The sequence below is a fragment of the Tupaia chinensis genome, unplaced genomic scaffold (genome assembly GCF_000334495.1).
Source record: "Tupaia chinensis unplaced genomic scaffold, TupChi_1.0 Scaffold139341_1, whole genome shotgun sequence".
Classification (NCBI taxonomy): domain Eukaryota; kingdom Metazoa; phylum Chordata; class Mammalia; order Scandentia; family Tupaiidae; genus Tupaia; species Tupaia belangeri.
This window is the reverse complement of record NW_006199230.1, coordinates 1363325-1379393: the sequence shown is the minus strand read 5'-3', so window position 1 is coordinate 1379393 and position 16069 is coordinate 1363325.

The following is a 16069-nucleotide window of genomic DNA, read 5'->3' as shown; positions in this document are numbered from 1 at the left end:
CCCAAAGCACAGGCAATAATCCCTAAAATAGACAAGTGGGACTATATCAGGCTAAGAAGTTTCTGCACAGCAAAGGACACAGAAACAAGTGTGAACTGACAACCCTCAGAATGAGAAAATATTTTTGTAAAATGTGCTTCAGACAGGGGACTGATAACCAGAATACACAGGGAACTCAGGTGCAGTATACAAAAAAACAAAGAATAACCCAATTAAAAGATGGGAAAATGAGTTGAACGAAAATCTCTCTAAGGAAGACATATGAACAGCCAAAAAGCATATGAGGAAATGCTCAACATCCCTCATCATAAGGGAGATGCAGATAAAAACCACAATGAGATACCACCTAACCCCCCTCAGAATGACAAAGATGAAGAATATAAAAAGTGGTAAGTTTTGGCAGGGATGTGGTGAAAAGGGAACTCTCCTACACTGTTGGTGGGAATGTAAACTGGTTCAGCAACTGTGGAAAACAATATGGAGGTTCCTCAAAGATCTACAAATAGAACTACCATTTGACCCAGCAATCTCACTTCTGGGTATCTACCCAAAGGACAGGAGAAAGCTCAGTCACAAAAGTGCTTGCACATCAATGTTTATTGTAGCATTATTCATGATCGCCAAGACATGGAACCAACCTAAATGTCCACGAACTAATGAATAGATTGAAAAAGTGTGGCATATATACTCTATGGGATACTATTCAGCCATAAAAAATAAGACCCTGTCATTTGATAGAAAGTGGTCAAATATGGATGATGTATGGCTGCGTGAAGTAAGCCAGGCTATGAAAGAAATATATTGTATGGGAATCAGCAGTTAGCGTAATGGCTATGTCGCTGGACTCCCATGTAGTCAACCATGGTTCGCGTCCCGAACCCGGTGGCTTAAAACTCACGCCGGGTGCATGTGCGTGTGTACCCAAGATCCCGAGAGGAGAGTGGAGGAGAAGCAATTGCGGCATGGCCATCCCCCCTGGGGAGGTGATTTCTCGCTTTCTATCTCTCTGTCTCTCTCTGTCTGTCTGGCGAGTGCACCACCCTATGGCAAAAACCTCTCCAAAAAAAAACAAAAGAAATATATTGTATGTATGCACTTAATATATACCGACTATCCACATTCTATGGTAGAGAGCAAAATATTGGAGCATAAAATAAGTGAAAATACTTAACAAAAATAAGACGATGTGGAATGGGGGGGTGCAGAGAAGAGGATAGAGAAAGTTAGCAAGAGAACAAATAGAGAGGCATGACATTAGTGGGACACAGATATGGCTTATTACCTGTTGATGATGACGTGTATAGTATTCTCAACTAGACTGGTGTGAGAAATAATTAATGTTGGGTAAAGTCTTTTTACAAGCAAAATGAGAAATAGTGATTGAATGGTTAAAGAAAAATAATTGGAACAATAATACTAATGGTCGGGAAAAACAATAAAAATTTATTGAATGATGAAGTGGGGATTTTAATGTCTCATTATTGACTGACATGCATGGCATTCCCTTTCAAAAAACAATGTAATACACTGTAAAGTTATATGCAATTCATTGTAATATAAACAAGATTATGATGATAACAAATAAATGTTTTTAAAAAAGAAAATAAATGGGAGAATTCTAGAGAGGACAAACATCATTCTGAGAGAGCTCCACCTCAGATGAGACCTTTGTTTTGTTTCCAGGCAGAAATAGGCTGATTCTGTTGGGGGTGTAAGATGGAGGAATCTGTGTCTTCTTATCTGTAAAGTTCACTGATATCTAAAAGCTCAAGGTTATCAGGGGCAGCATCCATATACATACCTCCAACCCAGGTCATGGAGGTCTGCTTGTTTCTTACTCAGGTCCTGACTTTAATACAACGCTGTCAAAGATGAGAGGTCTGTCTGCACTGCACATTCTGCTCCTTTGATTCAATATCAGGCCTCATCTTCAGTAGAGCCTGCTCTACAGCCACAGGAGATAAAGAAAGCTTTAAATACTCCTGTGAGACTTTCAGAGCAGACCCCAAATAGATATTTGGCTGAAATAAATTTTCATTATGTTTCCATCACACTGGATAATTAATAGAAGGCGAGACCTTACACAAAACTTGTAATTACCTTTGTGCCCATAGATGTCAATAAACATTTGGCTTAAGTCACTTCTCCTTGAAACTGTAACTCATCCCAGTTCACCACAGGAGGCTGTTAGTTATTGCATGCAAAAAATGAACACCGCTCCACTTTCCATGAGTAGAGAAGTCTTTGTTGCAATCTGACAACTGGTTAAACTAATTCTATAGCTCCATAAGGAAGATTTTATTTTGAAAACCACTTTAAGTATCAACTTTCTTAACTTGGATTGTGCTAAGAACAGACTCTGAGATTAGAATGTAGATGCAGGAAATTCATTTGGATGCCCAGAAATAGAATGAGCGATGAAGACATTGATTCACAAGAGAGAGAAAAGGCAAGAATGTGTTAATAACTGATTACTAAATAAACAATATACTGGGGCTCACTTCTGCTAGGTATCCTCTGAGAAACCATGTAGTACAGGCCTCAGCATCATTCTCATGGAGGACATTGAGGTCAAGGCATTTATCCTCCAAATTATCATTCTGCCTTGATTGAGTTCTGTCTTTCAGATGTTTATTCCTCACACGTAGGTGGCTGAGAGCTCTCCTTTCTTTTGCTTTTACCTTTTACCATCAGGAGTATATGCTTGTGGGGGAGAGAGAATGTGAAAAATCACCCCCAGGATGATGATGGCAATGCCACAATCCCTTCTCCATTCTCCTCTCAGGATTTTTGGCATGCATGCATATATGCCGGGCATAATTTTCATGTTGCTGGGTGGGTATTTGAACTATGGTTGGTCATGTGGGAGTCTAGTCCCTTAACTGCTATGCCACCTGCTTGTCCTTTGTCCAGTATAATTTTTTTTCTTAGTTTCAGATCTTGCTTTATTTCAAATCCATGTCACAGTGTTAGCCTTTTTTAAAGTTACTATTTTTTCACTAGAGAGAAGACAGAGATAGGCACTCCAACAGGAACTTCATGACAAGATCCACACCCGGCAGCCTCAACCGGCCAGAATTCAGTTAACATATACAGGCACCCCATGTGTACAGGAAGACCTTACGACACAAACTGGGGCCTTGCCCAGTTACTCCTGTGCCACAGCAGCCTGCCTAGAGTTAAACATTTTATGGCTACATTATGAAACAAACTTCAGTATAATTTAATGGCCTTTTCTAGCTCTCATGATACATGAGCCTCTTTGTAGCATATATTTTTGCTTGATTCTACCTTAAAGCATTCTTTTTTTTTTTTTTTGAGAGATTTTTGCTATAGGGCGTGTGTGCTCTCCTGAAAGACTGAGAGAAACAGAGAGACAGAAAGCGAGAAATCACCCCCCAGGGGGATGGCTACTATGCTGCAATCCCTCCTCCTCCATTCTCCTCTCAGGATCTTGGGCATGCACATACACGCGACTGGCGTGAGTTTAAGCCACTGGGTCTGGGACTCGAACCATGGTGCCTACATGGGAGTCCAGTGACATAGCCATTACACTAACTGCTGGTCCCAAGGATTCATTTTTAGTTTCCATAAAACTGTAATTTTGTTAGATTCCCTCTTATTCCTTTCTACTTTAACTTCACTTTTTCTTCTAATCTGCTACAATAATTTTTCTCCATGTGCAACTTTCCTTTGATCTTATTATTTCCCATATATAAACTCTCTCATTATTCTCCAATTTCTAAGTATTGACTATTAATCTAGATTTTAATGTTCCTCCTTCATTCTCTCCCCTTAGATATCTCCAATGAGAAGTACCAAAAGCAGCACAAGATCAACATGTCTAAAATATTTCTACCTCAGATCTGTTTTTCTGATTTCTTATTTCTGTCTAGCCACCCTCTCTCAATGATTAGATGAAAAATCTCAACATTGACATCCAGTACTTACTCCATTCCCCAAACCTAATAACTTTTGGAATACTATTTATTAGAAGGTTTATCTATTTGGTAAACTTCTCATTCTCACTTCTCGCCATTTCTGTTCTAGTTTATGCCCTCACGCCCTCCTAATAGGAGAATTGTGAGAGCTTTCTAAGGTGCCTCCCTTTCCAATCTACCTTACACATGGATAGTATCATAATTTTATTTTCAAATGCATCTCTGATTCAAAAAGTAACATATGGGATTTCCTTCATGCTGGGTATTGTTCTATGCCCATTGCATTTGTTAACTTATTTAACTTTCATAATAACTATAATATTATTCCCATCTTACATATGGGATATTGTCTAAAACTAAATACCAGGGGACAAGTAAATCAAATATGAAGTGAGTCACCTGTTTTCAAAGTCTGTGCCCTTAACCACTAATTTAAAATGACTCTTTGAGTCATTAGAACCGATGACTCCAGAATAAAACTACAAACATCTAAGATCCTGAATAACTTGACCCAAACTATTTTTCTGAACTAGCTCCCCCTTTTAATGATTTATTTAAATTTTTCTGTCTGAAATTATTTTTTAGCAATATAAATAACTTTTATATGTTTTTCTTGCCTTTTTATCATGGCTTAAGCCTTCACATAGAAATGGACAATCTGGTTTGTTTCCAATCTTACCAAAATAAATAAATAAATAAAAACACATAGGCTTTTGCTAAGTATAATGTTTATCATAATATTTCTGTCTCAAATTTTTGATACATACAAATTATTGATACATCCCAGTTACTCCACAAAATAACTGTTTTTGCTATGATATTTCTCAGGCCAGCAGGTGGAGTATTGGTTAACACACTGGACTCCCACATTGGTGACCAAGGTCCTGGTAACTTGAAAATCATGTCAGACATGTGTGTGTGCGTGTGCCTAAATTCTGAGAGGAGAATAGAGAAGGGTTTGCAGCTTGACCATGCCCCTGGAGGTGAGTTCTCACTTTCCCCATCTCAGCTCTGCATCAAGTGCACGCACCCTATGGCAAAGACCTTAAAAAACTTTTTTTTTAATTTTTAAAAAGAGAAATTGGGGTTTAGAGAGAAGATATTTTTTGCTTAAAGTACTTTATCTGGTATATTGCAGAGCTATAAATCAAAATCATAACTACCTGTCTCTTAAGTCTACATTCTGAATCATTATGTATTCATACATCCCTTCCTTTAGCGAAATGGTGAGTTAATCACCTTTCATATATCCCTCAATGCCCAGCCTCCATGCTGTTACTTATATTTTTTCCTGTCCAAGCAAATACATTTTCTGGGCCAGCCTCTAGAGCACTGTTGCTAAGTATTGCGTTGAGAACTATATTCTATATAGCTAGCTGTAGTTCAAAACCCAGCCCTGATAACTTGAAAAACACACCAGGCACATGGGCATGTTATGTCCCATATCCTGATGGAATGGAGAAATGGAGGGCAAAGAATTGCAGAATGACCATGCCACATTGGAGGGTGCTCGCTTTCTCTCTCTTTCTCTCTGCCTAGTGCACATACCCTCTTGCACTTTGTATAGGTGTATATATATATGTATATATATATATATACACACACACGCACACACACACACACACACACATTTTCTTACTTGCACACTTCTGCAGGTCCAAGCCCTGTTGTGCAAAGCTTATAGTCACTGAACACTCCTTTGGTTGTAATCGTGGTTGAAGATAGTCTCTCCATTTTCTAGACTTGAAAAACACTGTACCTTTCTAGATACAGTTTCACGGTCTAATAGCATTTATATTTCTCTATGATGAGAAATAGAGGTCTATTTGTAGCCTCCATAACACCTAGAATGTAATATTTTTAGAGATTTGATTGGCTCATTTCATAGCTTATCCATCAAAAGCAAAGAATTCTTTTCTCTACCCTTCAAAATAAATATGCCTGCATGTTGAAATAAAATAATATTTAAAAAAATAAGAAATAGTGCACAGGCCTGATAATTCATCAAATTTAATTCTTAATTCCCTAAATAAAATATATTACCTAAAATCTGCTATTAGATAAGAATCCTAAGAAGGTGTTGAGGTACTTTATTTTAGAACGATGGGCATAGATGCTCTACTCTTTCCGCAGATATTTGCTGAGTCCCCGCTATGTGTCAGGCAGCATGTGGTATGCTGTGGGTACAACACTGAGCACCATAATGATTGCATCCCTGAAGTCCAGTGAAGAGACCAATACTAATAAAAAGAATACACCAGCACAGGAAATATTGCTGTGCCAGTAAGTTCCAAAAGTGAAATTTGGAAAAGGTGGATTTGACAAAAGAATGGAATAAAGGACACTTTGCCGAAGTCTAAAGCATTAGTTGCATATCACCGGAAGACAGGAGAAAGTGAGTATATCCTATATAGAGAAAATACAAAGGACCACTGTGGTGACTAAAGCAAAAGTACAGACTCTTCTACTTCAGTTCATCTCATTGGCTTTCTAGATGATGCAATGGATAGCACTTAGAGTCAGGGCTGGTTACTTGAGTGTGGAAATGTAAATGGTGTGGAATGAAATTGTGAGTCATAGCAATTAAGCTGTGAATAGTTATTAGATTACATAACCCCCAGCTTAGTATTAATGTTCACTATAATGAAAAAATATTTCATGTTTATTATTTAATTACTTGAAAGCACTCAGGTGATCTTCTGGGAAAATTAATTTAAGTCCATTTATTGGACTCTTCAAGGTAATATTTGTCAAAGAATCTTAAATGTTTTCAATATTCAATTGATTTTAATTAACAGTGAGTTGTTCTAAATTAAATAGCTTCTCTTTAAGCATACTTTTTATCATAATTGGACAAATCCAAATTATTATGAAGATTACATTAAAATCTTCTTTACATTAAATCATATTCATGAAACCTCTCATAAATATTTTGTTATCATTGTACTTATATTTCCATGGCACGGCAGAAATAAAATCAAGTTATTAACACTAGTAAATTTGACTTTATCTCTACAAATAAGTAATAAAAAAAATTACTCAACAGGATCAGAAATCTATTAGTCTAAAAACATTTTCTAGCTACTGTCATATTTAAAAGAGAAAGTTTCAAGGTTTTTTTCTCTGAGCCTTCATATGTATTTCTTTAGAAATATTTCAGCCACAAATGTGAAATACTTTTAAAAGCTGAAATTTTGGGGACCAGCAGATAGCATAATGGTTACATCACTGTACTTCCATGTAGTTGACTGTGGTTCAAGTCCTGGACCCGGTAACTTAAAACTCACACCAGGCGTGCATGTGTGTGCCCAAAATCCTAAGAGGAGAATGGAGGAGACGGTATTGTGGTGTGGCCATACTCTCAGGGGGTAATTTCTCTCTTTCTGTCTCTCTCTTTCTGTCTTTATCTCTCCGTGGCCATCCTCTCAGGGGGTAATTTCTCTCTTTCTCTCTGGTGAGTATGTGCACCTTATAGCAAAAATCTCCCTAAAAAAAAAAAAAAAACAAAAAAAACTTGTAGTCACATTAAAAAAAAAAGAGAGGCAAGTTAGTTTTTAAATATGTTGTATTTAATACAGTAGAGGCAATATAAAAACCACAGGTAATAGACTGCACATTTTGTTATTTAGGCCTCAGGTTTTCCTGGGTCTTTTACGTGATAGCACAGTTCAGCTCTGAGGGCCTGATTTTGATGGTCTGTTGTCATCGAAAGGGGGTAGTGACTCCCATATTGAATATTGTCAGTCTTAAACCAAACCAGTCCTTGGAAGTTTTCTCAAACCATCTCCAATTAATGAATAATCTGAATTGTTGACTAAGATACCAACCCACTTCTATTTCACAACTTTACTTCTATTATTTACAAACCTGTAGAGATATATTTTTATCTTTACACTTCGTTTGATTTTGTCCTATGATTTTAAAGTCACGTTCAGTGTTATAATTTTAAATACCTTACAGTGATAGATAGATGATAGAAATATATTGATAGGTAGAAATAAGTAAATTAATGTCATATGATACATATATAAAATCTATATGTAATATGCATATGTAGTATGACACGTATGTGTGCATGCACACGCATGCCTGTGTGTGTCTCTTTAATTCAGTACACATACCTTTAGTCACTGGCTAACAGTAAACATGGTGAAATATACACAGTTCCTGTTTGTTCCTCCAGGAACTAACGGGCTGCAGCTCGCAGGTGTACTCACCTAGTGTATTTCAGTAGCTGTGAGACTGACACAAGGACCTTCATTCACTTCTTGCAATTAGCTATTAACCATGTGCGTGCAATCACTTCTGTGGTACAGACTATGATAATTTCCCAGGTTAAAATTCTGAAATTCATCTTTAATTCCTTTCTCATTTTCTCTCTACATCCACAAATGTCTTATATTTCATAATTTCAAATTTGAAAACTCAGTCCTGTTTCTTTCCATGCATTGAACCACTTATTCATGATTTTCTTACTCTCCCCTAAGTACCAGTATACACTATTTCTATCTTTTCCCCTCCCAAATGAAAATATATATTTAAGAGACCAGCAGGTGACTTGATGTTAAAGTTACTGGACTCCTATGTGGCCTACTGTAGTTCAAGTCCTAAACCTGACAGCTTGCTTTCTCACTTTCCCTCTCTGTGTGTCTCTTTCTGGTCAAATTAAATAATAATAATAATAAAAAAATCAAAATAAATAATTTTTTTTTACAAAATAATATTTAAGGTAAATTATATTATTAGGCATGTTTATTTCTAAATGACAACTAAAATGCAAATGTAGGGCATCTAAGTCTCTCTGCCCTTCCTTAACATTCAATTTGCTGACAAAAAGTCTAAATTCTAAATATCCTTTGTCAATAATTTTTCTGAATGTTTTCTTTTGATGAAAAACCAAAACTATGACATTAAGTAATAACAGAAAAAAGATAACACAGTTTGGTCATTCATGGTGTAATATCAAGAATACTACAGTTTAACAGTCATTTTACTTATGTTTCTGTAAGAATAGCACTTTAAAAATGTATAAATCATATTTATAGAAAAAATATATAAATGTTGCCCATAATAGCTAAGTCTGTAGATTTTTATGAACTTTGCTTATAAAAAAATGCATTCTAAACTTAGATTAAGCACCGATATATATATAGATATACATCAACTTTTATAAAATTTTTCTATGACTATGATTTATTGATTTTTCAAAGTGCTTCTATATATGCATTATGTAATATTTATTTGCTTCATTAATGAAGCCAAAGTAATGCTTCATATTGATATCTTAGTTTAAAATATTTGGTAATTTCTTATAAGTAGCAACTCAATAGTAGAAAACTATAGTTATTAAGACAAATATTTGATATTTCTTAATATAAAAATAAATTTTATTGTACCAGTCTGCTTTTCTATCACAAAATAACATGGAAAGAATGTGAAACTGCTAGGATTCAATCTCGGAAAGTTTATAAAATGGAGAAAGTCACTCTACAGGCTATTTGTCACAATGAATATCATTCATAACTGAGTATTGCAACCACTTTTTATGTGACTGGCAAAGAAACACAGTGACAAATATAATAAAAATATAATAAAATTCCACAAATCCATTTCTTGAACTAAAATAAGAGAACATTTCCTTATTAAAAATGTGATTATCCATGCATGCCACCAAAGCATACTGAAGGAAAATGGAATAAAGTAAGTAAATGTTGTTTGCTGAATGATTTTTTTTCTGGTCCCTCAGACTAGCTTCTCCATCATCAGATTAAATTAGTTTAGTCTGGTATGACTTATACTTAATAGTGATCACTGATTTCATTTCTAAGTGCACATAAATCATCTCTTTAATAATATTTGTTAGAATCTTTCCTAAAACTAATATAGAGTTGCAAACTCAAATGTCTAGAGACCAAGAGGATGATATAAACAAAAAGGCAAGAGAATGCATAACTTCTCCAAGGTAACAGCTGTGATCAAGCGCTGGCCAACTCTGGAGGTGAGAGCGGATTTCAAATGCTAGTAACTAATATTACGGTTTGTATTATTAATTTTTGTTTTGTTTCAGACAATGAGAAAATCAAATTACTTCCATAAGTCAGAGTCATTTACCTTTGCACAAACTCTGATATATAGTTTAAATCAATGTATTACCAATGGCGTCAATATAGTTTTGTCTGGCTCCCTCACCTCTTATCATGTTTGAAGGCCAGGGGATAAACAACTTATGTTCTTAGTTGTACTGTGCTTGTGCACTTGTGTGTGTGTGTGTGTGTGTTTGTTTTACCTTAGGGCATGTGTGCTCACCAATGTCCTCCTGGGATCTTGGGCATGCACACACATGCGCCCAGTGTGGGTTTTAAGCCACTGAATTTGGGATTTGAATGGTGGTCAGGCATGTGGAAGTCCTGTGACATAACCACTATGCCACCTGCTGGTCCCACACACTTGCTATGTAATTATGACTCTGCTGGGACCAGCAGTTAGCATAGTGGCTATGTCACTGGACTCCCATATAGTCGACCACGGTTCAAGTCCCAGACCAGGTGGCTTAAATTCACTCCGTGCTCATGTGTGTGTCTGCCCAAGATCTCAAGAGAAAAATGGAGGAGAAGGAATTGCAGCATGGCCATCCCCCCTGAAGGATGATTTTTCTCTTTCTGTCTCTGTCTCTCTCTTTCTGGTGAGTACACATGCTCTCTAGCAAATACCTCTCTCTCTCTAAAAAAATATATATTAGTCTGCTGTTTTATGTCATTGAATGTAATGCACATGTGCATGTGTGACAGTTTGGTCTGGCAATGAGCCACTATTGTCAGCAGCCCCTTTAAGAGAAAAGGAGCACCTGGTCAGTTAGCTCTGCCCTGCCCTGCACTGCTCTGCTCGGCCTTGGTTTAGGCTGGTGAGTCCTGATGGCCTTGGCTTGGCTTGGCCTTGACTTGGCTGAGCTTAGCTCTGTATGCATGAGCCCTGAGAGAGAGAAGCCGCTCTGTGAGTGTTCTCCTCACACATTACTAGCTTTAAGAAGAAGGAAGTGCTGGCAAGCATTGCTATGGGCTTTGCAGGCCTACTAAGGACTCTGTGAGCTCCCACGAAACTCAGCCAATAAACAATATGATATCAGTGCCCTGTGTCTTTTACCAACTCTGTTCAACCCACTTTTCTGAGGAAAGAACCTTGCAAAACAATGGAGATTGTGAGGGGCAGGCAGTGGCACTGTGCTGATGAAACTGAATCTGCATGGTAAAGGTGCTGGGTTCCTGGCCTGGGACCTCCCTGGGCAGGGTGAGTGCAAATTCATGACTGTGAGCTGGGAGGCTGGCTGAGATCACGGTGGACCATGGTACGGGCAGCCTGCTGGGGTCACTTTCTCTCTCTCTCTCTCACGGGAGAGTAAAAAAAGATTCTGTCTTCCTTTTAAACACAGACGTCTGGACAGACAACTCTTGCCCCCCTCAACCTCTGTATACACACGTTGCCAACAGGCATAACAGTATGGGTATAGTCGATGCAAATTGTATACAGATGGTCTCTAATGTTGTGAGCCACTGAAGCAGGATTCACTTCTAATACTGTACACAAATCAGCAAATTTTATTCACTCCATTGTTGTAAACATGCTTTCTCTGAGTAACTTTACGTTTTCTTCAACTCTAATTATTTAGAAATATTTTGTTTCTTTACACTGGGAAATAGAAAAACTCTCTTTTCTCCCGATCCATATTTTGTACATCATGTGCTCTCCTTCCTAAACACGATTGAGCTTATTGTGTCAGAAATTTTTTGCTCATGACCTTATAGAGTCTAACTGTGAAAGAGAAAGAGAAAATGGAACTTATATAAGACAGCTCTGTTTTTAGAAAGTGATTTAGACATTCAAGGTGGAATTGCCAGGCATCTTTATCTTCCCTATCCGCTTGTGATCACCTTCATTTTGACCTTTTAGCAGTGCCACCCTTTTTCTCACAAGGTTCAGATATCTGAGTTTCCACTATAGTCACTATAAACGATGGCCTGAAATAAGAATATTCTGATTCTGCTAAAACTTCCCTTCAACACAATCTCAACTTTATCGACTTCTGGACTCCTCTATCTCCCAACTACCCTTAATAGCACAGACTTATTATTTTTTTAGACTCAGGTGTTTTACACATAATTTATATGCTTTATCCAAGGTGATATTACAAAAATTTCTACGTAGCTACACCACCTTTTAAACAAAGTTTTATAAAGTATAAAGGGTTTATTGACTCGCAATTCTAGTGGCTGGAAAGGCCAAAGGCATGGGAATGGCAAGTGAGTACAGACCTGAGATCAGTCGTCTTTTTTATAACAACCTGCTCTTGTGAGGACTAAGTTCTCTTGGGAACCAGCAGTTAGCGTAATGGCTATGTCACTGGACTCCCACATAGTTGACTGCGGTTCGCGTTCTGGACCTGGTGGCCTAGAACTCACCCTGGGCGCGTGTGTGTGCATGCCCAAGCTCCCGAGAGGAGAATGGAGGAGAAGGGATTGCGGCGTGGCCATCCCCCCAGGGGGTGATTTCTCGCTTTCTGTTCTCTCTGTCTCTCTCTGTCTGGCGAGCGCACGAGCCCTATAGCAAAAACCTCTCCAAAAAAAAAAAAAAAAAGAACTAAGCTCTCTCATAAGACCTAAAACCAACTGGATTTCAGGAAACATCTTAGATGTATTTATGACAGCAATGCCTCCATGATCCAATTGTCACTGCCCATAGACTCCCCACCACCAAACAAACAATAAATAAATGAAAGGACTAGGGACCAGCAGGTGGCATGGTGGTTCAGGTGCTGGACACTCCCACATGGCTGATCATGGTTTGGGTCCTGGATCTGCTGGCTTATTTTCTCACTCCCCCTCTTCCTCTCTCTCTCTCTCTCTCTCTGTGCGTGTCTCTCTCTGTCAAATTAAAAAAAATAAATGAATGAATAAATAAAATTTAAAAAATAAATAAAAATAGAAGGTCTTACCAGTCCCAACATTATTAAACTGGGGACCAAATTCCAAAACCTAAATATCTGATTGACAACCCCGTATCTAAACCATAGCAGGAAATCAGTGTGGCAGAGATTGAATGAGTCTTGAGATTAATGGACAGTGCTACCCATGAACTAAGTCCTGATTGTCTGGCAGAAATACGGTTGCAGGGCCTGGGCTTCTGTCTTCTGTTTTACACTTGTCACAATTGTCCTCTGGATTTCAGGTAAGTCAAAGCTGGACATCTCTGTGGAATGAAGTGAGAATCTCCAGCTGATCCGGGGAGCATGTCGAGGCAAGCCTAGTGGAAACAATATGAACCAGAGTCTCCTTCACATCCTGTCTTTGACTAAGGTACATGAAATCTATGGGGATATTGGTGCTGATGGCTTTGCACATTTTTCCCTTCCCCTTATTTTAACATATCCATAGAATTTTTATTGATGTCACTTTCTTATCCTTCTTTTAAATTGTGATTGTTGGTTCATATACAGTCGTTGTATACACATTTTTAATCTCAATTTTCTTCCTAATATTGATTTCAACATTTTAGCATTATTTTGTTAACTATGAAACTCACAATACTGTTCATCTAGAGACAGAAGTTATGCACTGTAGGGTATCTTCTTTAGGAACATTAAAATGTTTTGACCCATTCATAATATTTTTTTAAAAAAGAGATTTTTGCTAAAGGGCATGTGCTCTTGCTAGAGAGACAGAGACAGAAAGAGAGAAATCACCTCCCAGGGGAGATGGCCACGCTGCAATCTCTTCTTCTCCATTCCCCTCTCAGGATTGTGGTCCCACATGCATATGCACCTGGTGTGAGTTTATGCTACCAGGTCCAGGACTCAAACCACAGTCAACTATGTGGGAGTTGAGTGATGTAACCACTATGCCATCAGCTAATCCATAATGACAATGAAACAATAACGTTGATATTATAGTGCCAATTTTCTACAAAACTTCACTAACCAACCACCTGTGGTAGCCTAACCATCTGCCAAACAATATTGATCCAGGGACTCATAGATGAGCTCTTGACTGAGTTGTAATAGTACTAAGTAATAAATTCTCAAAATGTCTCAATAAATGTTCAATGAATCTATTAATGAATGTTTTTACTTATACTAAGTGGTAATAAGGAAACCGAAATAAAATTCACTTTTTCGTATTCACATCATGATTTACTAAATATTGTGATTAATAAGAATAGAGAGGGACTAGCAGTTAGTGTAATGGCTATGTCACTGGACTCCCACGTAGTCAACTACGGTTTGAGTCCCGGACCCAGTGGCTTAAACTCACGCCAGGTGTGTGTGCGTGCATGCCCAAGATCCTGAGAAGAGAATGGAGGAGAAGGGATTGTGGCGTGACCATCCCCCCTGGGGTGTGATTTCTCTCTTTCTGTCTCTCTCTGTCTTTCTGGAGAGTGCACACACCCTGTAGCAAAAAAAACTCTCAAAAAAAAAAAAAAAAAAAAGAAGAAGAATTGAGAGATCACGAGCCAGCCAGAGTCATCTAGTGGGGGTTAAGGTGGCTGTATCTCACATGGCCTAGTGTGTGGCTTGAGTCCTAATCCTGGTGGCTTGGAAAATATGTTGGGTATATGTGTGCATGCATGACCAAAACCTTAAGAGAAGAATGGAGGAGAAGGGATTATGTCATGGCCATGCCCCTGGAGGAGAATTATTTCTCACTTTCTCTCTCTCTCTCTCACCCCTTCCTATCGAATACACACATCTACTGCAAAAACAAACAAACAAAAATAAAAATAAATTTAAAAAGAGAGAATAAGAAGGCCAAAACTCAACATTTAAGTTTAGAAGCAATTTCTCAAAGTGCTTTCATTTTGACTACCTATCTGTATTACACGAAAGCGTGTACATTCTATTTCAACATTTGTATCATAAAAGCATCCATATTAAGAAATGTTATTTATAATAATGGTGAAATTCAAGCTTGTATGAGTGAATACAATGAAATTAAACTGGATAATGCAAAAATAGCCCACTGCCATATCATTATTTTTCATGTTTGAGTACAGTATGAACTGATCTCAATTCATATAGCATCAGAAAAAGTATATAGACTTCATTCTCTATATATTAATTTCCAAAACATACATTATAATTTTATTACCAAATTTTTTTTAATTAAATATCAGGTTGGATATAATAGGAGAAAGATATCAATTCAGCATTGAATGCAAAATGTGAATATTTTAAAGATTTTAGGTAAATACTGTAAAAAATTTGATTAACTAGGAATTTTTCAAAAAGATTAGTAACATTTACATATTTCAGGTAGAAATCCCAAGGTGATAAATTCTACTTTTGTATTTATAGTGGTCAGAAATACTACAATTATAGGATTAGAATCAGAGGGCATAAAGTTAAAATAAAATGTGACTTAAAAAACAAATACTAGGGGCCAGCAGATGACGTAGCAGTTGTGTTACTGGACTCTCACATGGCTAGCCACAGTTCAAGCCCTAGACCCAGTGGCTTGAAACTCATGCTGGGCACATGTGCATGTGTGCCCCAGATCCCAAGAGGACAGTGGAGGAGAAGGTACTGAGTGCCAAGTCATCCCCTAGGGAGTGATTTCTCACTTTCCTCTCTCTCTCTCTCTCTTTCACTCTCTCTCTCTCTTTCTCTGTCTGGTGAGTACAAGAACCCTAAGTCTACCCAAAAGACAGGAGAACGCTCAGTCAGAAAAGTGCTTGCACATCAATGTTTATTGCAGCATTATTCACAATTGCCAAGACATGGAACCAACCTAAATGTCCACAAACCGATGAATGGATTGGAAAAGTGTGGTATATATACTCTATGGAATACTACTCAGCCATAAAAAATAACAAGACCCTGGAATTTGATAGAAAGTGGTCAGATATGGAGGGTCTATTGCTGAGTGAAGTAAACCAGGCTATGAAAGAAAGATATTGTATGTATACACTCAATATATACCGACTACCCGCACTCTATGATAGAGAGCAAAAAATTGGAGGACATAAAAGCAGTGAAGGTACTTAATGAGAATAGGACAGTGTGGAATGGGGGAAGTGAAGAGAAGAGGATAGAGAAAGATAGCAAGTGAACAATAGAGAGACAGGACATTAGTGAGAAACAG